Below are 23,693 nucleotides of genomic sequence, written 5' to 3' on the forward strand. Positions count from 1 at the left end.
GCTTTGAATGAAATTATTTTATGCATAATTTTTATAAAAATTTTGCCATAGCTCCGCTGCTATGACTGATAAATCTCAATTTTTCTAAGGGATAAAGCTTATCATTAAGGAAATAATTAAAATGATCTCTAATTGGATCATTAATCCATAAAGGATTGAATCATCAATATACATAAACTAAAAGCATAGAAAAAAGCCATTAATTTGGCCTCAAGCATAGCTTAATCTTGGGTTAAGGAAAAGCTTTATGAAAAGCTTGATTTGGATTGAGAATGGGTCATGAGTATGACCATTTCTTGAGTGAGAGAGAGAAATTACATAAAAACCATTAGAATTTAAACATAAATGGAAATTAACTTCAATATCATTTATTAAATTATGTAACTCTTCACTACTATTCACCAATTAACTTCAATAGCATTTAAAAAACCATACCAATTAAGCTTCTCAAGCTTGAGAGGGGTTGAGAAGAGAGAAACATTGAGAAATTATAGAAAAGATCAATATTCACTAATTACCTTACAAATTGCTTGATTCTTTGTTCACGGTAGAGGCCCCCAACCAATCAATTGGTTAAGTATGTTGATGGAGCCACTAATTGGGATTGAAGAAAGAGGGAAGCTCCAAAAACTAGTGAATTATTAAATGAATTCACAGTTCTTGGCTTAGGTGGAGTAGAGTAACGATGCATAAACACTATCTATTTTTCAACAAGGGGAAGGCTTCTATTTATAGGAAAAATTGAGCTCCTAACCAAACAAACTGATTCTAGAATTTTCTAAATCAGTTTGGTCAATATTTGACCATGTTTAGGTCGGTTAAGCTAACTTTTTGGAACTAGACTTGAATGAGGAGAGAGGAGAGATGAAATATCTCAATTTTTATGAGTTTAAAACTCATTCAAGCATGGAAATATGCACTTCCTTTAAAGAACTCCCCTTCCTTACATATGTGTCATAATGGAATCATTTTAATATTGCTCATAGTTTTTTTACTAATAAACCTTGTACATTTTCAACTCTTCATCTTATGTGAAATATGCACCTCCTTTAAAGAACTCCCCTTCCTTACATATGTGTCATAATGGAATCATTTTAATATTGCTCATAGTTTTTTACTAATAAACCTTGTACATTTTCAACTCTTCATCTTATGTGAGCATTTACTCATTTTTGGATACCCAAAATATCTCATATTTTTAATATTACTTATAGTTTTTTACTAATAAACCTTGTACATTTTCAACTCTTCATCTTATGTGAGCATTTACTCATTTTTGGGTATCTTCTTTTACAAATTGGATTTATCTCCTCCCTACACATGGATTGATGCTATTGGCCCATAGGAACCTTAATTGGACCATAATCCAAAAATTTCTGAAAATCTAGACCCTTAGACTAAGGTTCTTTATACCTATTTCCAATTAATTCCAATTGCACATTGGAAAATTCTTTTTGAATTTCTGTTTCAGGGGAACTCATCTGAATTATAAGAGATATTTTTCTATCCAAAAATATTTAAAATCTGAATATTCTCTCTCTAGAATAATTTTTCTCTCTCTAGGCTAAAATAGTTAGCAACAAGGTCTTTATATTTCTGAAGAGGGTTGATTACAGGGGAAGATACTAGACATCAAAAAGGGGGTTGGGGGGAGGAATCTTACATTCTACCCCACTTAAAAAACGCGAGATGTCCTCATCTCGCAACTTGTGATAATTTTGCAAGATGCACGAATATGAGACTTAGAGAAAAATTTTAATCAAGATTAACCACCAAGATAAGTCTTAAAGAGAGCAAGATTCAAAATAAGAACAAGATTTAAACTTTATTCATTCTCGGAACTTATACAGTAAAGATAGAGGAACTCTTTACACTTCCATAAGCCCGTCCATCATATGGTCACAAAAGCAGTCCTCACAAGCTGCACAAGTATAAGGTAACTCATCTATGGGAATGATTCTGTTGGTTATTGCTGCGCCTATCTCAGTGGTATGAGGTGTTCTAACAAAAGGACCTCTGAGAGGCAAGCCAAAAACGGGGTAAAGGCATATCTTCTCATGAGGAAGAAAACACGCCAGTAAGAAGACCCGCTCAGAAAACCCAAGATGTCTTGATCTCATGACACAGTAGTATCGAGGACCCAAACCCAAGGCTTCGATAACCATGGCCAAGCGGACATTGTTACGAAAGTGTTGCTGACCCCAGGGTGTTACCCTAGTTATGTCTTGATAGGTCCGCCATTTGGTCTGCGCTACAGAAGTTCCTAGGTGAGGAAAAAGTGAGCGCTGATACTGTTCTATAAAATCCTTCTTCAGAGACTCACTTGCGTCTTGAAGGTGAGGAATCATTATGGATAAAACTAATTCTTGTTGCCAAGCCATGAAGGAGATTAAGAAAGAAAGGAGATCGATGGGAGTAAGATTACTGTGAACGACAAGTAAAAGTTACGACTTATATAAAGGAAGGAGCTAGCGTAACTTAGAAGCCAACGGTAACTTACCACTGAAGTTTTACCGTCTTTCCATGATTTGGGTTTGGAATATTTTTCTATAGAAGGCATTTAGAACTTTGAGATGAGGAGATAAAAGAAGTTCGTAAGCTAAATCGCCTACTTTCTTTGGTCCACAATATTTGGGAGATAACTTCTTATACTTCCCAAGAGATAAAGAACTTCTTTTGGGCCGTACTCGAATGAAGACCAAAACCTTGATATCCAAAACATCGATTCTCACTTCTGAACTCATTGTTCTGAATCTTAAAACAGGTGGGACTCTTGAGAAGTATTCAAGGAAAAGGTTCTTCCTTTTTTAAACAGAATCTTTCTTTTATTTTAGAGAGAGAATAATTATAAGATCAGAAAGGGAGATTCTTACTCCTGTATACCTCGAAGGCTGGGGGAGAATCTTACATTCTACCCCACTTGAAAAGTGCGGGATGTCCTCATCTCGCAAGGTAGAGGACAACTCTTTTTCTTAAGATCCAATTTATTCTGGGGTTCCTTATATTCTGGTCAACCCAACAGAATACGGGGATAATTATCCCTTATATAGAACTCATCATTAAATAACAATTCATTCAGATCATATCATTCATATCTTTAACACGATAATGGTCCATTAGACTGAAAATTTTCCTTCTGAACATTCCTCCACAGGAATTTTAGTTAAGCAAGTTCTCAATTTGTCATCCCTTAACTTAATCTACCGTCAAGTGTTAACAGTAGCAATCTGACAGCACAATCCACTAATCTCATAGTGATTTGCTGAAATCATTATTATCATTCCAGTTATGAATATTATCACTGGGACTCGTCCCATTCATCCTCATTGTGGTTTCGCTCAGCTTATTACATTTTAACTAAATTTCAGAAATCATCATTTTTCAATCAGAATCCAAATCAATTTTATCAGTTCCCAAACAGAATTAAAAATCATATCAACCACATTCAAATTCATCATCTGGATAGCATTAACGCTTATAATTTCAAGTCTTAGATTTACTCGTATATACTGTCAGTAAAGAGCTGCAGTATACTCTCGGTATATACGGGTAGTCAAGGCCCTTGGAATTATAAGGTAAATACCATCATGTCTAGGCCTCAAGCAAGTCAGGATTCTATATAATTGCGGTACTTCCATTTGAAGACCCAATTACTAATTTATGAATTTTCAGATTGAATATCAATTTGTATGAATTATATCACACAATTACAACCTTTTTGATTCTTGATAAATTTTTGATATATTTGGCTTCTCGGTTGATCCTTATTAACCAAAGGCTCTGATACCAACTGTGAGGTCCCTGTTCCCACCGAGTAACAGATTCGGTATACTAGCAGCGGAAGTAGCACTTCTCGCGCGGGACAGGGGTCCCACATTCGGGGCCTCACCCACGGATATCCGGATAAGAGACTAATCCGTCGGTTGTTCCAAAACCGAACCCGGAAAAACTTCCTTTACCGAAAAGCACGGGTGATTCCACCAGGATAACTTTTTACTCTAACGTAGTCAAGGTCATTTCTGATCGAGCTGATCCAATTGCATCTATAAGATACTTGGTCAGATCAAGGAAGAAACTTGCACTTGGATCATTGGGATCAACGCTTTTTTCCCCATTCAAGAGGCACAGCCGTTGATTCCTATCCATAGAACAGTTACTGTCCGGGATTTATTTTATCTATCGTAAAAACAAAAGTTGAGTCTCGATTTACGGATCCATCAGTCCAGCCTAACCCCATCCGATCCCATGGGTTAGCCAACCGCCCAACCACTGTAGTGATGGGATCCAATTTGGAATTTGGTTAGGTTTTGTCCCGGGTACCAAGGAAAAGAGTTCCAAGACCCCCTAGCCGGAATTTCATGCAAACATAAAACTAGCCACACCACTTACACACCCAATATGAAATTGCCTTTTTCTTAGCATCGGCTAACTTTAAAACAATCCTTTAATGAAACCATAGTAGCACTGATCACAATCTTCCAATTTATTCGGTTGATTCATAATTTTCCATCATTCCTTCATCAGAGTATCTATGGCATCATTGGCAACTAGAACGCTCACCACCTGTCCACACAGGGGCCTTTTCAATAGTTCCTAGCCCATAATACTCGGCAATATAATCACTTATAAAAATCAAGATGGACTCTCGTTGAAGATCAGCAAGATCAACCAACAGATCCATAAAAAAAGCCATGGACTCATCCATTGAAGACCAGCAAGGTCAATCAACCAGATCCATGCCCGGTTTCAGAAAACAACTCTTACTCCTTGTTCCAATATCTTCCTCGACGCACGCGTGGGTATCCTAGGCGACCCAGAGCCCGAGCACCGTATGGTCAGCACCCTCTAGGATCCTTCGCAGGTGACCTAGCGCTTCACTCATAGGCCGCTTCCTTGGTCCCTCATCCACCGTACCGGAAGCTCACCATTTTAATCGAACCGAGGCTGGTCAAGACCTCGGTCGACCTTGCTACGCGAGACGTCCTCCATTGACTCTCCGTCAGCAGTTGCAACTTTATCAGTTAGGCTCCACGACCTTAATCACAAGACGGTCAAAATGCTTTCCCAGCATTCTTGACATAAAACAGCCATTTACAAACAGCATTTACAATAGTTTACAAATACAGTTTCTATATTAACTCTCATTTTTTCACATTATCCCTCATTAATCCACATTACTTATTCCACATTCCATTTATATATGTACTCATCCAATCACATCATTTTCCATCGCTTCACTTCAGATTCCTTCACATCACATATCATATATTCACATCCATATCCACATCCACATCCATATCCACATCCACATCCATATCCATATCCACATCCATTTATATATGTACTCATCTAATCACATCATTTTCCATCTCTTCACTTCAGATTCCTTTACTTCACATATCATATATTCACATCTATACATCCACATCTACATCCACATTCACATACATCCACATCCACATTTCCATACATCTACATCCACATTCACATACATCCACATCCATATTCCCATTCACATCTATACATCCACATCCACATTCCCATTCACATCTATACATCCACATCTACATCCACATACATACATACATCCACATCCACATCCACATTCCCATTCACATCTATACATCCACATCTACATCCACATACATACATACATCCACATCCACATTCCACATTCACATCTATGCATCCACATCTACATCCACATTCACATACATCCACATCCACATCCCCATTCACATCTATACATCCACATTCACATCTATGCATATACATCCTCATGCATACATCCACATTCACATTCACACATCCACACTCCCATCTCCACATCCACACATCCACATACATACATCCATTTCCACATTCCCATTCATATAACCCCATATGCCTTCACATCTAATCTTTTACATCACATCCATTCTCGCCCTATCACAACCCTTATCCTACAACATACACTTCTTACCTCATCCCATACACATCTTAATTCATCTTATCACCTCCTAACTTATTTCATAAGCATCTTATCACCTCTTATCACATCTTATACACTTCTTATCACATCCTATCACCTCTTATTTCTATCTATAGAATACAAGAGAATTCTTATATTTGATATAAGATTTCTTTACACATTTATTTATGCATAAATTCCATTTAAGGAGATTAATACTTTCGAAGTAAAAATCAATCTTTTATGCATCTTCCTATGCATAAATTCATTTTAAATGAAAATGTCACTTTTGAATTAAAATTCAATCTTTCATGCATCTTCCTATGCATGAATTCAATTTAGATGAGAATGACACTTTTGAATCAATCTTTTATGCATCTTCCTATGCATAAATTCAATTTGGTAGGAATTACACTTTTAGAATAAAAGAATTTCTCTTATGCAACTAAGTTATGCATAAAATCCCTTTATGATGAAAATCACACTTTTAGTATAAAAAGAATATCTTTTATGCATACTTCTATGCACGAAATCCAAATATGATAAAAGTAACACTTTTATAATAAAACAATCAACTCTTATGCATACTTCTATGCATGAATTTCAATTGTGATATAAGTAACACTTTTATAATATAATAATCAACTTTTATGCATACCTCTATGCATGAAATCCAATATGATAAAAGTAACACTTTTGATATAAAAAATTTTCCTTTATGCATACTTCTATGCATGAAAATAAAAAATGATAAAAGTAACACTTTTGATATAAAAAAAATTTCCTTTATGCATACTTCTATACATGAAAACTAAAAATGATAAAAGTAACACTTTTGATATAAAAAATTTTCCTTTATGCATACTTCTATGCATGAAAATTAAAAATGATAAAAGTAACACTTTTGATATAAAAAATTTTCCTTTATGCATACTTCTATGCATGAAAATTAAAAATGATAAAAGTAACACTTTTAATATAAAAAAATTATCCTTTATGCATACTTCTATGCATGAAAATTAAAATTTAATAAAAGTACCACTTTTATGTTAAAAAAATAATCTTTTATGCATACCTCTATGCATGAAATCCAATTATGATAAAAGTAACACTTTTATGTTAAAATAATAATCTTTTATGCATAGCTCTATGCATGAAAATCAATGATGCATAATATAAAAATCAATTTCTCTATGATTACAATGAATATCTTTCAATTAATCTAGGATGATAATTCCTAGAATATGGTAGGAAGTCCTCTTTTTATGCTTTGAATGAAATTATTTTATGCATAATTTTTATAAAAATTTTGCCATAGCTCCGCTGCTATGACTGATAAATCTCAATTTTTCTAAGGGATAAAGCTTATCATTAAGGAAATAATTAAAATGATCTCTAATTGGATCATTAATCCATAAAGGATTGAATCATCAATATACATAAACTAAAAGCATAGAAAAAAGCCATTAATTCGGCCTCAAGCATAGCTTAATCTTGGGTTAAGGAAAAGCTTTATGAAAAGCTTGATTTGGATTGAGAATGGGTCATGAGTATGACCATTTCTTGAGTGAGAGAGAGAAATTACATAAAAACCATTAGAATTTAAACATAAATGGAAATTAACTTCAATATCATTTATTAAATTATGTAACTCTTCACTACTATTCACCAATTAACTTCAATAGCATTTAAAAAACCATACCAATTAAGCTTCTCAAGCTTGAGAGGGGTTGAGAAGAGAGAAACATTGAGAAATTATAGAAAAGATCAATATTCACTAATTACCTTACAAATTGCTTGATTCTTTGTTCACGGTAGAGGCCCCCAACCAATCAATTGGTTAAGTATGTTGATGGAGCCACTAATTGGGATTGAAGAAAGAGGGAAGCTCCAAAAACTAGTGAATTATTAAATGAATTCACAGTTCTTGGCTTAGGTGGAGTAGAGTAACGATGCATAAACACTATCTATTTTTCAACAAGGGGGAGGCTTCTATTTATAGGAAAAATTGAGCTCCTAACCAAACAAACTGATTCTAGAATTTTCTAAATCAGTTTGGTCAATATTTGACCATGTTTAGGTCGGTTAAGCTAACTTTTTGGAACTAGACTTGAATGAGGAGAGAGGAGAGATGAAATATCTCAATTTTTATGAGTTTAAAACTCATTCAAGCATGGAAATATGCACTTCCTTTAAAGAACTCCCCTTCCTTACATATGTGTCATAATGGAATCATTTTAATATTGCTCATAGTTTTTTTACTAATAAACCTTGTACATTTTCAACTCTTCATCTTATGTGAAATATGCACCTCCTTTAAAGAACTCCCCTTCCTTACATATGTGTCATAATGGAATCATTTTAATATTGCTCATAGTTTTTTACTAATAAACCTTGTACATTTTCAACTCTTCATCTTATGTGAGCATTTACTCATTTTTGGATACCCAAAATATCTCATATTTTTAATATTGCTCATAGTTTTTTACTAATAAACCTTGTACATTTTCAACTCTTCATCTTATGTGAGCATTTACTCATTTTTGGGTATCTTCTTTTACAAATTGGATTTATCTCCTCCCTACACATGGATTGATGCTATTGGCCCATAGGAACCTTAATTGGACCATAATCCAAAAATTTCTGAAAATCTAGACCCTTAGACTAAGGTTCTTTATACCTATTTCCAATTAATTCCAATTGCACATTGGAAAATTCTTTTTGAATTTCTGTTTCAGGGGAACTCATCTGAATTATAAGAGATATTTTTCTATCCAAAAATATTCAAAATCTGAATATTCTCTCTCTAGAATAATTTTTCTCTCTCTAGGCTAAAATAGTTAGCAACAAGGTCTTTATATTTCTGAAGAGGGTTGATTACAGGGGAAGATACTAGACATCAAAAAGGGGGTTGGGGGGAGGAATCTTACAGTGGATAGGGGGAAGTAGGTTCCACATCTTGGAGTTGGCGGTAGATGTGGTTGGAGTAAACAAGGTCAAGCTCATGATCAAAGAGGACCTAAGTGTAATGTGAGATGGGGGGGTGGTGGAGGGATGGGTGGTGTGCAGGTAAGAGTGAAAGAGAGGTAGGCATGGTCAGCTTCAAAAGGGAGTGGCGGAATGGAGAAGTTAGGGATAAGGTGTGCGAAAGCCGGAGATCCCATAAGGTAGTCCACAGTGCTAGTACCTCCTGAGTGAGGGAAGGAGGTGAGGGCGCCATAGGAGGGTCATCCGGACATCCCATTTTATAGATAACGAGACCATGTGCAGCTCCCACCTCTAAGAAATATCTCCTGGACACTGTGACCTCCTCACAGTCCTGTGATGATCACTGCAGCCCTGTGTCAGTGATGTCCAGCTCCTGTAGTCTGATAGGGTCATCTAGTTTGAGTAGTGGGACTTGCTGACTTCCCGTCCTGGCATTGAAATCCCCGAGTAGGAGGACTTCCCCCAACTATGAGAACTCCATGATATCCTCATATAATGGTAAGTACGGTGACTGGCCATGTTGTGCGGCGTAAGGGGAGTGGCGTGGTGCAAAATAACACACAGCAATGTGGATGACTCTGTCACACTGCTAAGCTATAGCCGCACCCAAAGATATCATGCATCCTCGTCCTTCCGGACGATGATGAGAATCTATCGGAGATGGGATCTAAAAAGGACAGATACCCCCCCAGAGCCATGAACTCCTCTTGATGTGCAGGTCTCGCCTCGAAAAGCTGACTCCCACTCATACCCGGCTATGTATGGTAAGCCCCTCTTAGGGCTCTGATGAGTCTCTGTATAAAAAATGACATCCCTGCCTGTGAGAATCTCGCTCAAGCCTCCTGGATTCGACCACAGCATGCCATTGCAGTTCCATACTGCCAACCCCAAGTGTTTGGTCTCATAGACCCAGCATCCCTATTTGGGATGGCACTCAGTGATAATGACTACCATATCTGTAGATAGCCCCCTTGCTTGCTCTGCGGGCCTCATGAACAGTCACCATCACTTCACACCGCCGGTGTGCCACCTGTGCTGGAGTGAGATCATCTCCCATGTACACTTGTGTGCTCTTGAGGGTAGCCTGCTTGTCTAAGAAGGCCTGTCTGCTGGTGGCATCAAGGAATCTAATGATGAGGGGTTGCACTTGTGTCATATCCTTTCCTGCCCTCCATGTGTGCGAAGGGGGGGGGCGATCCCGTCCACTCCTAGCACCTAGCAAAGTGTCATGGAATCCTCCTTTGGGGAAGCTCCCACCTACAGCCCCCTTACTCGCACATGGAGGGCCCTATCCTTCCTGCGTTTCTCCTCCTCGAGAGTCTCATGTATGATACTCTGTGGGGGTTTGTGCTTCTTCACCACCTCCACCTAATCTTTCTTAGTGGTCTGTAGTTCTTCCCGCAGCTTACCACTCGTAGCTTTCAACTACTCCAAGTCGGTCCTTAAACTCTCCTGAATATTCAGTTCCCCTTCCTCCACTGTATGGTCCTTGACCATAGCCTTTGGGGTCTGCCCAGAGTTCCCCTATCATTGGGGTAGCTTCTAGCATTCCTGTTTGTTGCAGCTGGGTCTCTTTCAACATCTGAATCTCCTCTTCCTGGTGGTTCACTTGGGCTGTCAGTTCTTCAATCTTGTTGTTCTTTCCCAATATCTCCTTATGGAGGCCTTCCAACAACTGTTTTTCATGTTGGTTCAGAACCCTATCCAGCACCTTCTTTTGTTTGCCTAGTAATTTCTTGGTGTTGTCCTCCACAATCTTGATGTATGCCTCTAGCTCCTATAGGTTCATTGTGCTATTTCCCCCTAGTTTCTACCTTGGGGGCCTGAGCAAGGGCGGGTGGGAAAAGGGAAGGCGGAAACGCAGTGTACGAGCAGGCACAGCCTTACGAGCACAAAGCAGTGGAGGTGGAGGGGAAGCGTACCTGTGTACAGCATGGAAGCAAGGGCACAGGGCGGACACGTAGTGTACGAATAGGCGTGCAGAGCAAGGGAGGCAAAGGGGAAGCGCTCCTGTGTACAGTACAAAAGCAAAGGGCACCTGTGCGCTGGAAAGTGGGAGGCGAAAACAGGGCAAGAAAGGCGCAGTGCAGCAAAAAGCAGCAACCAGGGCCACCAGTGCACAACGCGAATAGAGGAGGGTGGGGGCCTGCGCAACTTCATGCCATGAGAGAGAGAGAGAGAGAGAGAGAGAGAGAGAGAGAGAGAGAGAGAGAGATGAAATGATATATTAACGTTCTCAAAAGGCCAAAATGACCTATGAGACCAAAAAGGTTACAACAATTGGTGGATCTGATACAATGTCTGTGTAAGAAAAGCTAAAACAACTAAACATCTAACTGAAACTGAAACAACAACTATGAGGAAAAGTAAGGTACTAGGAGCTCCTAATGGATAACATCTGGGAAGGAAAACTCCAGCAACAAAGGTAAGCATCCTATACATTACTATCCAAATATGTCTCTCATCGGTCGATGGTGGCGGATATCCTCAATGTCCTCCATGGTGAGTACTCTGACTGCACGTCTCCCATGCCATGCTAGTATGGTCATGACTCCTACGAAGGAACAAAGAGGTTTCATACTAGTGCCTTGATTCATGATGTTCTAGTGTACAAGTTTGAACAACAGTCCATAGTGCATTGTGCATAAATTGACATTCATACGTGAACCTGTTTTCTGGTGTGCACATTGCCTAGTTTTATTGCCCCTGAATTTCCACCAAACCAGGAACAACTGGGAACCCCCATGGACCCGTGGATGGGCAACCATGGCCTTGCGCTTCATGCTTCTAATTGTGTGAAAGTATGCCCAAAAATGGTATTCATCCAGTCCAAAAACGGGGTTTTATTTGGTTTTTTTTTGTCTTGCTTCTAGCCGACCCTCTCTGGGCTGACCAGCAGCCCAACCCCATATATAAGCATCCCTTCATAAAATCAGCAAAAACACACAACATATAAACAACATTCACCAACTGCTGCTGCCAGACTACCTCTGCAATAGCCTGGATCTGCCCCGTCGGCTCCTTCCTCTATACGCAGCAGATGCAGAGGTAGTCTGCCGCCGTCGGCTCCTTCCTCTATACGCAGCAGCACCAGCTCGCGTCTTCTGCCCATAGCTATCTGTTGTCGGCTCTACCCCCCGTAGCAGCCCAGCCGCCCGGCAAACCTTATGCGTTGTACCTGCTGTCTGCAGCCCCTGTACATGTAACCGCAGCACACCTCAGGACAGCAGCCCATTCTCTACTCATTTAACATCAACTTGGGACAGCAGCCCTCTCTGCTCATCACCACCTACCTTGTGATAGCAGTCATCTCCCTGGGACAACAGTCCTCTCTCTCAAGCTCTCTCTCTCTCTCTCTCAAGCTCTTCTCTCTCTCTCTCTCTCTCTCTCTCTCTCTCTCTCTCTCTCTCTCTCTCTCTCTCTCTCTCCACTAGCCCTTCTGCCTCGTTGCCCTGCTCACAATTTGCCGCTTCGCTTCGCTGCCACCCACTAGACCTTCAGCCTCGCTGCCCTGCTGACTGTTCGTCGCTGATTCTGCCTCGCTGATTCGTTCGCCGCCACCCGCTATCCTGGCCCGCCTTCCTCTCCGGTAGGCCCTCTGATTCCACCTCGCTGATTCGCTTCACTGTTCGCCGCGCTGCCCACTATGCTGGTCCGCCTCCCTCTCCGCTAGGCCCGGTGGGCCTCTTTCCCCACCCACCGTTGCTCAGGCCCCCAAGGTAGCAACATAACTCTCTCTCTCTCTCCTCCCTGCCTGTGGGAAGGACTGCAGAGTAATCTGGAGGAATGACCCGGAGTCTCCAAGAGAAACTTGAGGCCCTCGAGACGGCAATGAAGGCACTAATCAAGGAGAACAAGAAGACATCCGATTCCAACCTCAATGAGGTGGAGAACAAACTACACCGGCACATCATGGCCCTCGAAGCATGGGTCACGGACCTTGAACAAGAGAACACAGTATTCAAGGAGGAGGTGAGTGCATTGAAAGTGGAACTGGTAGCCGTCAAGAACACCAAGAAGGAAGAAGGGGAGATCAATGACAACACTCTCACGGCGGCCATCAAAGAAGAGATCTCCAAGGAGATCACAAAGGACATGGAGGGAAAACTCGAAGCCAAGCAGTTAGGATGGGTTGAGGTGTGGTTAAGAAGAACATCCGTAAAGAAGTGAGGGAGGAGACTCAACGAGAAGAAGATCAAATCATTCACACCACCATTGAGGAGGAGAAGATGAGGCATGCCCCCGCTGCCTCAACATTCGAGTCACAAGTATAGCCGAGACAGATGGATAGCTTCTATGCATGAAGCTAGGCTACAGGGAAGAGGACACACATGCAAGCGAGCCCTCATCCTACAGTTTGCAGGAGAGACGGAGAGGGTCACCTTCATGAGGAAGAGGGTCATACTACGAGGCCTAGAGGGAGCTCCTATTTTCTTGGATGATGATCTCACGAGGATGCAGCTTGAGCATAGGAGAGCTTGCATGCCACGAGTCTTACACACGAGGAGAGAAGGCAAGAAGGCCTTCTATCGAGATGGTCGGGTCATCATTGATGGCCGGCCCATGGATTAGCGGTTTGGGGCCTATGGGACATAGACCAGGCCATTGAGAGAGATACACATGGCAGTATGGAACTGTAATGGTTCACTATGGGTGCAGCCTGGACGACTGGAGCATGTTATGGTGGGGAGATACATCATACTTCTGACAAAGACACATCAGAGCCCAGAGAGAGGGCTACCTCGAGTAGAGGGATTCCAGTGGGAGTCAGCATACAGAAGGACCACATGCCAGGGTACCTCGAGAGGGTCGGGGGGAGTAGTAGTTCTATTCAGACGGGAGCTACAGGGGAGATTGAGAGCAGTAGCACAGGATCCAGAGGTCAGATACATGTGGATCAGCTTATAGCTCTCACAGGAGAGGGTTATATACATAGCCCTATGTTACTTTCCTCCATCAGGATCTTCCTATGTCATTATAGAGGACATGCCACAGGAGGAGGAGACAGGAGCCTCGCCATACACTTGTTTGTCAAAGGAGATTATCCATTATTCTACACTAGGGGAAGTACTTCTTACGAGCGACTTCAATGCCCACACACAGAGCAGACAGTGTGAGGTGTATGACTATGATGACATGGAGATCCTCCACCCTGTGGATCTAGAGGAGATAGGGGTAAGTCAGGCATTAGAGGACACTGGACTAGACAAGGGACATTATGGGGACCACTTACTAGAGTTGGGAGCGAGGCATCGTCTCGTTATTTATAAAACGGGATGCTACAGTGGCCGGGATCAGGAGGGTTGACATGCTTCCCACATGGGGGTCATACACGAACCGGAGGCACGGTGGTAGACTACATTATGGGGTCTTTGGAGGCATCACAGCTTGTCACCTCATTCTCCATTCCACCTCGTCCTATTGGGGCAGATCATACATACTTGGCATTTTCACTAGCCGGATCACCAGTATCACTGGCCCCCCACATACCAATGCCACACACTACCATCTACTTCACACATGACGTGGCAGACATATACACTGGCAGAGTAGAGGATGGGCTCCTACTCATGGATCCCCTAGCACCTATGGATACCATTACAGCCCAGCTGGCATCACTCCTACACACGACTGCATTACAAAGCTTCCCACATCGTGTCCACTCAGGAGAGCCTGCGAGATCTGGGACTATGCCCCAGAGAACAGATGGTATGATGATGAGTGCAGAGACCTATACTCACGGCTCCGCATACAGAGAGCCTTGGGAGCCATCACAGAGCAGGAATCGAGGAGAGAGATGAGGAGACTTACTCGTCGCAAAAGGCGAGCCTTCGCATAGATATAGGAGCTAGAGATCTTTCATTTCTTCACGAGTAGAGATAGCCCTATCTCATGGCGGCACTTCAGAGAGCCTCGGACATCGACACCTATTGTAGACCCACAGACATGGCACACATATGCAGAGGGCCTATACCACGACCCACAGCAGCCACCTATACCTCAGCCACCCCCACAGGAGCCTCGACCTACCACTACTAGCTTCTTTACCCACTCAATGGTAAAGGAAGCTATCCGCCGCCTACAGCATGGATGGGCCATCAACCATATGGGCCTGCAGGGTGAGAATCTCATATATGTAGTAGATTCTTTGGCTCTTTTTCTTGCACACCTGTTTAACAGGGCACTAGCAAAGGGTTTGCCTACAGAGTGGACGATGCACATTATTGTGCCGATTCACAAAACAGGGGATATGCTCGATCCGAGCAACTACATGACGGTTATGGTTAGCCACGTGTTGGCCAAACTCTATGGTGCAGTGTTGGAGCAAGAGCTTAGCTTATATGGTGAGCATGTAGGTTTACGCTCATCAGGGCAGGCAGGCTTCAGGAGAGCTTTCTCTACCACTGACCATGTATTCACTTTGAGATGTATGATTGATCATGCCAGAGTGAGGAAGAGAAAGCTCTATTGCTGCTTTGTGGATTTTCGTAAGGCATTTGACACAGTACCATGAGAGAGGCCCTTTGAGCGCCTGTAGTCTCTTGGCATACCAACAGATATGACATGGGGCATCTATGCATTATATGAGTAGGTTTTTGGGCGAGTCAAATGCCCAGGAGGTATGTCCGAGACTATTGCTAGCACCATTGGTGTAAAGCAAGGATGCCCACTTTCCCCCACACTATTTGGGTTATACATTGATCAGGTGGCTGACTTCATTACACGGGGAGGCAGAGATGGAGTTGATTTAGCAGGTACCTCAGTACATATTATGCTTTATGCTGATGATATTGTATTAGTGTCTGAGTCTCCGGGAGGTCTGCAGCAGCATCTACATGCACTCGATGATTTCTGCACAGAGGGGTCTTACTGTGAACCTTGGAAAAACCAAGGTTATGGTCTTTCATACATCGAGACAGGGCAGGAGACATTCACTCTCGCAAGACGCCAGGTAGAGGTGGTGACATCATACGTGTACCTAGGGGTTACCTTCTTTGCAACAGCCACATGCTTCACCATGGGTTCAGCAGCCAGAGCTAGATTGACATGGGGATATGCAGCATTGGCTATGCTAGAGAGACAGTGCCACCAGGCGCATTTTTAGGAGCCCCGGACGAAGGGGTGGCTATTTGACACATTAGTCACACCGGCACTGATGTATGGAGCAGTGGTATGGGCGCCAGGCCTTGCTACACATTGGTGGACATAGATAGAGAGACCACAGTCCCTCATGATGGCACACATGATACGCAGCAAACCGTCAGTACCTCATGACATTATCCGAGCAATGTTTGCTGCGCCTCCTATGATGGTAGAGGCCATACTCCAGACTATATGCCTGCTAGACATATTCAGAGAGATGCCACAGGATAGATTGTCATACAGAGCTTTTGAGGCATCTAGACAGCTCGCTGAGGCAAGAGACAGAGGATCATGGTATGCACAGGTCACAGCATGGCCTAGACATGGATCATCTACCACCATTCCAGTACGACAGGGATGCACCACACATCCGTCTCTCTCATAGTGAGAGGAATAGAGTATTGAGACAGGACCTATGACAGCTCATACACGAGAGACATGGATATCGCCTACACAGCCTCTTCCACCAAAGATGCTATACTACAGAGATCACTTCATGAGTATCACTGATGATGGATTTATAGAGAGGCCTAGATACATGGAGGGCTTTTTACCACACGGGTCCCAAGTGGCTATTGGTCAGCTTAGAGTTTCATCACATCGATTGGAGATCAAGACTGGAAGAGCAGCATGGATCCCCCGAGAGGAGAGGGTATGCAGATTGTGCAGAGAGGAGGTGGAGAGTGAGGAGCATTATGTATGCAGATGTAGAGCATATACAGCCATCAGAGAGAGATATCCCATTTTATTCAAAGAGCCACATTCCCTATGCCAGATCTTTGAGGCAGCAGACCAGCGCATACTGGGGAGATTCATTCTAGACATACAACGTCATAGAGAGACATCATTACAGGCTCAGACAGCTCCAGAGAGGGGACGACAGACAGATTACTACATTTTTTTAGAGATCCATCCCACTCCCAGTCCCTACATAGCAGGGAATTACTCTTCAGAGAGCAGAGACACTCAGAGCCTGCAGGAGACAAAGGACACCTGGCTTTCGGACACCACACCTATACCAGAGAGAGATGATAGAGATCAGAGCTCAGTTTCACAGAGAGGGTGCGGAGCGACTGGCTAGCTTCAAAGCAGACCCAGGGATGTTCTTCAGGGAGATGTGGACACCCCCTTCATTGATGTATACCATTTTATACCCCTAGTATGGTACAGGATGGAGCTAGCTAGGTTGCATATCATGATTGTATACACCATGCTTTGCATTCTCCTAGTAGTAGAGCTCCATCCCCTCCCCCACTCATTGTACTTATTGCACACCCAAATTCAACTTTTTAGTTCAGTACTTTTTCATTTTGTTGGGATGACAGAGGATACCCCATACAGGTACATTGATTTGTCTCATAGGCCGAGTTCAGTCTTTTGGAAGACGTTAATAAAATCTTTCTTTCTTTCTTTCTTTCTTTCTTTCTCTTCTCCTCAGATTTGCGTTTCTCCTGCAGTCCACTCATTTGCAGATTTGTGTTTGTCTACACCCCTCAGGTATAGAAGCACCCTTGTCACCAAAGCCTACACCACTACATTTTTGCTGCCCACTACACACATCATCTACCACCTCACAGAGTGCCACTGCTATTCTCAACGTGAGCCTTCGTCACCGACCGTGCTTCAGCTCCGACCTTATCTTTGATTCTTCGCCAGTCTACTACTTAGAGTCACCTCACATCAGAGGGCCTCTTGTACAAGATTACATTCATCATTGTACATACATTGATTCATCCATTTCATGCTGTGTTGATTTGCTCTGATCTCTCGCTCATATGGTCCTTTCGTCCTTTTGCCCTCACACTTGCTTGACTCGGTGCCCTTGCATTTGGCTGAAAGCCTATCAATGCCAAGAATACCACTTCATCATTCCAAAGGGTGACGACAGTGTGCAGGACTTGCACCACATCCATGTGCGAAACATGCACACCTGACCATGACCATGTACGGGACATGTACGGGACTTGTACACCTACCCATGGACTAGTACAATGGATCCTTGGCTACCTCGTCCCCAACTAGGACTCACAAGGGTCTATTTAGCACTCTAGGTCCTGCACTTGCTGTACAGATTTGTCAACGTGGCATCCAAGTGCGGGATGCACGTGACATTCTATGTAGTAGATCTTTAAAAGGCCCATGAATCTTCATACTTAGCAATGTTTGCATCTTCTTTATAGATTTCTTCATCCTCTGTGACATTGGCCTTTGTTTCTTCTCATTGTGGTTGTTTTTTCCACAATGTTTGCAAGGCTTCTTTGAATAGCAGTCCTTATTTGCATGATGTTCCTACCACAAAGGAAACACTCTATATCTTTGAAGTTCTTCTTTGTGAAGGAGGAGTTGTCCCCCTTTGCTTTATTCTTAATCTTCCTTTTTTCTTCCTTGAAGGAGGCTATGACCCCTTCCAAGGTAAGATTTGACAAATACTTCATTGTGGTGATGAGGTTCCCGTAAAGCTCTTTCAGCATGGACTTTATGAGTACTACGAGGGCCACATCATCTTCATCCTGTACCTTTAGACCTGCAAGCTTGTTCATTAAGGACTTCATCTTGCTCACATGAGCATCAAAGCTCCCATGTGGTTGCATCATAAGACCATAGAACTCTATTTGCAAAGAAACTTTGGAGTTCTTTACCTAAGCCCCAAAACTATTGTCCAACTTCTCATAGGCTTCTTTGGAGGTCGAGAAATCTACAACATGGTGTATAAAACTATCAGAGATTCCAGGGCTATGAGGCCAAAGGCTCTTTGATCTCTTAACTTCCATGCTTTCTAGGTTGCATCTTCATTCTCACGCATCTTCTCTTCCTCTTTAGTGAAAGGCCAAAGTGATAAAGTTACACAATGTAGAAGCAAAACATAGGAGAGAGGCTGAGTTTATATAGGGAGGTCATGAAGCTGGCCGACTAGCAACATGAAGCTACCCGACAGCAGCCCACGACCCATAAATTCCACAAACTAGGCAAAAACATGAGAAAAATATATGTGTCCAATAAAAGGCCAGAGCCCACACTCAATGAGATGCACAAATTCTAACACAAAGGAACTCCCTCGTGAGACTAAACTTCAGCTTAGTCTACCAGGTGTGGAAACTTTCCTCATTGAACTTTGCAATGAACATGTGGGTAGCCATGATATGCTATGCATCTAGGAAGGTCTTAACAGGGGAAAGTTTCCAATGTCAATGTCTAATCCCTTAGAGATAATGCCCCCTAAAATTAGGGTTTCCAAACAAGGGGGTTTTGATCAATGATGTTTTAGCATGCTATAGCAATACTTCAATGCTAAATTTGCACCCTCAAGTTTGAAAAAATCATAAAGTAATTAGAGTTAATTACTTTGATTAAGAAGGATTTGCAAAAAATGAAAAAAAAGGCCCAAATTGATTTTTTTTACGACTTTCTTGATTGATTTCTTCAACCCATTTGAGTCGTGCAGCTGATCTTGACTTGCTGAGGAAATGAGAGCAGACTCCACCGTGTTGCTGGTTACGTGTGCTCTAGATTCTTGCTTTGCTAGGTCTCTAGAAGAGAGCCGCACTTAGGCAAGACTTCTTGGAGTGTACAATAGCTCAACATTCGTTGTCCAATCACTATCGAATCTAGCTCTTGCAAGTTGTCTGTTTCTGCAGGTGCTAGACTATGTGTGCTAACGGGCAACAGCTACGTATGCACTCGACAGCAACAGGCGCAAGCTGGGGCGGTTGTGCATAAGGCAAAGCAAGCAGGTTTAGTTGAGATGAGTGAGCAACAATGAAGCGGATGGGTTATGCTATTGGGTAGCATGCAGATGTACAGGCGATGCATGGCTCTGGTACCAATTAATGGAGGCATGAAGAGATATGGAGGCTTATAGATAAACATTAATAAGGCATTTGTTGAACAGAGAAGTAAGGGACAGAGAGATCACTGCTTTTATAGGCTTAGATCCTCTCCTGTATGACATCATTGCTTTGGTACACTTATAATATCTACATATTTTAGTGAACAACTCTAAAAGCATGTTCACACACACACATGTAGACCTTTTAGAGGCTGTTCACACACTTTTATTCTTTTGTACTTCGATAAGGCTTGTTCTCCAACACTTCACACTCATCCTCCAGATCTGAAGAAGCCACCTCCTCAAACTGCTCCATTAGTTTTGAAGAAGCCGCCTCCTCGGATTCCTCCTCCAAGGTTCTCAAACAATCCTTCGTGATGTGCTCAATGAAGTAACAATAAAAGCACTCTCCAACAACTATCTTGGCACGATGCTCTTTAGGGGTGAGGCAAGTCATCGAGGCTCCCCCACTTGCCTTTTCCTTACCATCCTTGGCCTTGGATTGGCTACCCTTGTCTTTGCTTTTCTATTGTCTATGTTGTTGAGTCCCATGACAAAGTGCCAAACAATGAAAGAGAAGAGAAGTTCACAAATACAGGATGCACATGAGCTAAAGGAAGATTATTTACACCAAAAGGTGGTTACAAAGCTGGAGTAGGCAGCACGAGGCACACCATAGGTGCAACCAAGATCCTAGAATATGCGAAAAATGAGATGATACAACTAAGGGCAAGGCCCATGCTTATATAGCACCTAGAGAGCCCAGTCGGCCACCACAAAGCAAGCCAACTGGAGCATAAATAGAACATGCCAGCAAAAGGTGCCAAAAATGTCAAAAAAATCCAGAAAAGGAGGTCCTCTAGAGGTGCAAAAACAGTGGGGAAGCACCCAAAACAACGGAGATGACTCGTCCAACACCTCCATTGATGAACAGGACCAACATCGGCGCGTGGAAGTAAGTGTGATCCAAAGTTGGTTTTGGAAAGTGCCTTGGTGAAGATATCCACCACATTGTCCCTAGTAAGACAGTACTCCAGTGTTAAGGTCCCGAGCGCCAACTAGTCACGAACCATATGATAATGAGCAGTATGTGGAAGACCGGGTTCCGTGCAAGAGCCATGGCACTTTGACTGTCGGAGTAGACAACAGTAGGCATTGGAGGAAGGACATGAAGATGATCAAGCAACCAATGAAGCCACAGAGCTCTTTGATTGTTTCGAAGAAGCATGATACTCTGCTTCTGTTGAAGAACCGGCAACTATAGGCTGCTTCTTTGTTTGCCAGGAAATGAGTCCGGTACCAAGTAAGTAACAATAGCCCATAGTGGACCTCTGAGTATCTGGATCACCAAACCCAATCAAAATCTGAATATCCAAATCAAGACTAGAGCCATATGAAATCCCATGTGTCAAGGTGTCCTATATATATCTGAGAACATAAACGGCAGCCTGCTAATGAGAAGTATGTGGTGCTGAAAGAAATTGACTTAGGATACTAATGTTGTAAGCAAGCTTAGGCCTAGTAATGGTGAGATGAATAAGTGAGCCGACAAGCTCCCTATATTGAGTAGGATCATGATAGGGTAGAGAGTCATCGTTTTAACTCAACTTTTGATTTGGGTCCATAGGGCAAGATAAAGAGCGACAGTCCTTCATACCAAACCTATCCAAAATCTGAGAGGTGTACTTTTGTTGAGAGAGAAATATCCCATGTGGGCACTGCCAGACCTCCATGCCAAGAAAGTAGTGAAGTAGACCAAGATTAGTCATCTCCAAGGTATGACTGAGAAGATCCATAATCATAGCAAATGAACCATCGCAAGAAACTTCACTTTATAACTCCATTTGATGCGTGTGTGCTTAATCTAGTGTCTTGTGATGGTAGCCATAGGCATCTCTTCTTTAGAGGATAAGCTTTCGTGCACCTAACCAGGTTGAGTCCCTAGCGCGAAAGGAGTGCTTGTATTCCATTGGAGCTAGGCATTACCTCTATTCGCCTGTATTGCATCGTAGGGAGATAAGGGTCTTTCCAACAGTTCATGTTGTTGATCTGATTCTGAGACCGTGAGATTGCAGAGAATAGTTCACAGCGTGTGAAGTGTCAGAAAACAGTTCATATTGTGAACGTTTTACTGCACTTTCACGTGTTCAAAAAATTTTGCTCTTAGGGTCAGAACCCCTCGTCCTTACTGTAGACGTCCCTCCTTTACCAACCTTCGTAGCCTTAGCCTGCTGACTGTGTTGGATTGGACTAAACCGTGAGTTTGCAAGAAAAGTTCACGTCGTGAAACAAAAAATGGTTCATGCTGTGAAGGTCTTCTAAATAGCTCACATTGTGAACAAATTGATTCATGCCGCGAAGAGCTCTGAAAAAGTTCACGGCATGAACGGATTTTTCTAAACTTTCATGATTCTTAATCTTGTCAGACCTCGTGGCGCCAGAGGTGTCAAGCTAAGGTTACCTATTTTTGGCAAGGCAATCCCATGATTTGTGGCGCTAACATCGAGAGCGATTCGCGACATAAACTTGCAAAAAATGGTTCTCGGCATGAACATTTTCTTGCAATTTCACGTGGAATCTTCCCGCATCGACTATTATGATTTTAGGTGCAAAATATTTATCCAACGGTTCCCAAAATGATTGTGCCGCATCTAAGGAGTGGAATATAAGTTCAAGGCACCATCAATGGTTCCTTATTTTTTTATTTTTGTGAATTAAAAAAAAAGAAAATAGAACACCAACCTGCTCATTCACGTTGATGCTTCCAACGATTAAAATATCAAAATTAACTAGAAAAAACAGTGAAGCTCTATTCTAAGACCACTCCACCACACGCATACACAACAACCACAACCAATTTCACACAATTTATTACTTCCACACAAATCTTATCCATTCACTTTCTACACAATATACTACCAGAATGCAAGGGAAATCATCAATCTTATGCAATGGGAGCTGAAACTCCAAGAGGAAGAAGGAAACAAAGGTGTTTCCCCAGTAGCAGCACCAAAAATATGGGCTACCACACCTCCAAGAAGGAACTCAATGCATTCACCTAAAGGATGAGTAATAGATCACAACTATTGTAAGGAACTTACCAGTTCTTTGAACTTCCCTTGAGGCCTCCAAGCTCACTTGTTAAGCTCCAAACCTCCAAGCTCCATCCACGTTGTCACCATAGAGTAGCTTGCACCGTCGCATAAAGGCAATCACTCTCTCTCACTCTCCCACACAATCATGAATCATACAAGCATAGAAGAGGAACAATGCTAGAATGCTCTCTCTCTCAATCTCTCTCAAGACACAAAGAAGAGCTCTCTATAGCACAAAAGGGGATTGTGTCTTTTCATTATGAGAAAATGCCTTATATACATTTGGCCCTTATTCACACTTGGACGCCCTTACTTAACTGGGCCTTGGGTGGAAAATATCTCATAATGTACAACTTTTATAGTGCCGTTTCATGACACTTATTAATGTCCTCAATTGGAGGATCATGTTTGATAATCCAAAATGAGATTAACACCATCTTCTGGTTGAACTTGGGAGACTTCAATAGCTTCTCTTTCCTCACGAGACATGAAGGAAGAACTCAACCAACCAGCAATCCCCTGAGATCGAGCCAATGAAGGTGAGCGAGAACTATCTAGAGAATCTACTAGAGAGGAACACCGTGAAGGAGACTATCAATGACGCGAGCGGCGTCTCCCTGGCCCACTACACACAGGTGTAAAATGACAACTGTTGGAGTGGAGCGAAGCTCATCTTTACCTGCATCCAAAG

This window comes from Cibotium barometz, chromosome 41, assembly GCF_041138505.1.
Source record: "Cibotium barometz isolate CiBa-2024 chromosome 41, ASM4113850v1, whole genome shotgun sequence".
Taxonomy (NCBI): Eukaryota; Viridiplantae; Streptophyta; class Polypodiopsida; order Cyatheales; family Cibotiaceae; genus Cibotium; species Cibotium barometz.